The sequence below is a fragment of the Haliotis rufescens genome, unplaced genomic scaffold (genome assembly GCF_023055435.1).
Source record: "Haliotis rufescens isolate VD_foot unplaced genomic scaffold, xgHalRufe1.0.p SCAF_4, whole genome shotgun sequence".
NCBI lineage: Eukaryota > Metazoa > Mollusca > Gastropoda > Lepetellida > Haliotidae > Haliotis > Haliotis rufescens.
In genome coordinates, this window is record NW_025964112.1 from 48,754,362 (window position 1) to 48,757,156 (window position 2,795).

The 2,795-nt window shown below is 45.2% G+C and overlaps 1 non-coding gene across 1 annotated transcript; it reads right to left on the reverse strand.

Moving 5' to 3' along the window:
* Positions 1 to 2,075: 2,075 nt before the first annotated feature.
* Positions 2,076 to 2,157, reverse strand: Trnal-uag. Its single transcript has one exon. It is a non-coding gene; the product is annotated as a tRNA-Leu (tRNA).
* Between the last annotated feature and the right edge of the window lie 638 nt (positions 2,158 to 2,795).

Genomic DNA, 2,795 nt, shown 5'->3' on the forward strand with positions numbered 1-2,795 from the left:
ACGCCATTGGGAGATAACAAGCTGGAGAAACTCCAGCCAGGCACTTTGGCGTATCCCGACAGACAATCTCCGTACTGTGGACCCGATACAACAACACCAACAGAGTTGACGACAGACCAAGGTCAGGAAGACCAACGGTGACAACCCAAGCACAAGATCGATACATCCGGCTGCGACACCTCCGAGACCGCACTACCACAGCCACGTCTACAACCACACAGATCCCTGGGGTACGCAGAATATCAGATCAAACGGTACGCAACAGACTGAGGGAGGCTGGACTTTTTGCACGAAAACCCGTTCGACGTCATGTATTGACCCCACGTCATCTGGCGGACCGTCTGCTTTGGTGCCAACAGAGGGTTAGATGGGCACGTGCAAGGTGGAGAAATGTACTGTTTACTGACGAGGCCCGTTTCCTACTTACACGTGCTGATGGGCGCGCACGTGTCTACAGACGTCGCGGTGAATATTACGCCCCAAACTGTGTGCAGCAGGTTGTTCCATTTGGCGGCGGGAGTGTCATGGTATGGGCCGGAATTCATCACGGTGGTAGGACGCCTCTCGTGCATGTGGCAGGTGCATTGACAGGTGTGCGTTACAGAGACTTGATCCTACATCCTTACGTTCTTCCTCACGTCAACGTTCATGGCGGACAGTTCCAGCAGGACAACGCTCGACCGCATATTGCACGTGTTTGTCAGGACTTCTTACAGCACAACAACATCCAGACATTGCCTTGGCCAGCCCGGTCACCAGATTTGTCCCCGATTGAGCATCTGTGGGACGAGTTGGATCGACGCGTTCGCAGAAGGAATCCATCGCCCCAAACACTTCCGGCGCTTCTTGATGCACTTCAGCATGAATGGCAGCACATCCAACAGCGTGTTATTGACAACTTGATTGCATCTATTGGTCGTCGGTGTCAAGCGGTGATTGATGCACGTGGTGGGCACAACCGATACTGACATTTTCTGTACCCCTGTGACATTAACTGTATCGTGTACGTGTGTCTGTCTAGGTGACACGATTAATGTTTTGAACATTGTGTACATTGATCTTCAAACAGTGTTTCAATTATGGTTTCTGTGTCCTATTTTGAAACAATCGCATTATATTACATTTTGAAAGTCAGTGTCAAGTTTCTTTTTTCAAGAGTATATATATATTGGGAATATTCCTGCGGCAGACACCTGAAATGGGGTTCACACATTGTATCCATGTCGGGAATCGAACCCGGATGTTCGGCATGACGGGCGAACGCCTTAACATCTAGGCTACCCGATCGCCCCTAGTTCTATAAAAGACACAATCTACCAGCTAAGGATGAGCGTTTGACATAGTCCCCTAGACCCAACCCCCTTAATGCATTCAATGAAAGTATACAGACGAAGTCGTGTGTATGAATTGTCAGATCCAATCTCATTAAAATCAGATCTTAGTTCTCGCTACCGCTAAACAAAGATCTGAGGACATCCCATTACGGGTCACGTCAGAACGACCTTTCTCGAATTTTGACCGACCAATGAAATAACTGACAAGAAATCGACATTGGCCAATCAGAAGGCAGCTTTCTCGAGCTTTACGACACTAGTTTCAAACTGGCGACTACGCTTCGAAACATATTTTGACGTATTCTCGATTAAAAAAATTAAAACTGATAAGAAAAACATTGGAATCGCTTATAGATGGCCTAGATTGTATGGATATAATCATGAAACCCGTAACTGTCGTTCGGAATACCCCGTGTCAAATATTTCGTGGTTGCATGATTAGAAAACACGTTCCGACTGTCACTTTCATGATTTGGTAAGCGACGCTCTGATTGGTCGGATGAAAGGTCGTTCTGACGTGACCCCTAATGGGATGTCCTCAGATCTTTGTTTGGCGGTAGTGAGTACAAAGATTTGATTTTAATGAGATTGTGTCAGATCCATTTCACAGTGAGTTTAAAGTGATATCTTGATCACGTCCAACCTATTGAATATGAAAACGTAGAGAGACAAAAATTCGGGTAGTGTATAGGAATATTTTTTTTTTGTTCGGCATCTTAAATCAAAATGCAAAAAAGTATCTGGCAGCGGTGGGATTCGAACCCACGCCTCCTGAGAGACTGGTGCCTAAAACCAGCGCCTTAGACCGCTCGGCCACGCTACCTCTTGCATAGGATATGACATTTTCTTGGGCAAGTGCTGCCACAGACCATATCACCCTCACAATGAAATTAATACATGCATGTGAGAAAGAATGTATTCAGATGTTTTCAAATAAAAAGAAGCTGCCACACGCGTTCGCTAAAACAATGAAAGTAGCGCACTTGACGGCTCGCATGTCGTGAGTGATAATGAGACCCCTATGTCAAATAGCTAGGTTATCTTCCTCTTCAGTTTCAACATTTGTATGTTTGATGGATGCATGTAGATATCATCCCTTGTGTGCTTATCAAAGAGCATCCTATCCACCTGACTCCACACTGTCGCGTTCCGCATATGCCGCGAGCTGCAGGCTTGTGCTCGTTCTTCTTTCACCCAATGTAAGGGAAGCAACTCTGAATCATTTCGTTAGCTTTATGGCGGGAAAATGTTCAATCGTTTCTGTACGTGTCAGTCATGGTAGATCATCAAGAGGCGTTCGAATCTTAAATTATCGGTTCATATGTGTTATCTTTATTTTATTTTAGACATTCTTTTTCTTCTTTCAGCCAACACCTAACAATGCATAGCGATTTAGAAAACACTTTGAGCTTTTGTGAATGTTCTTGCTAACAATGAGTCGAAAAGTCGTATATTAAATTG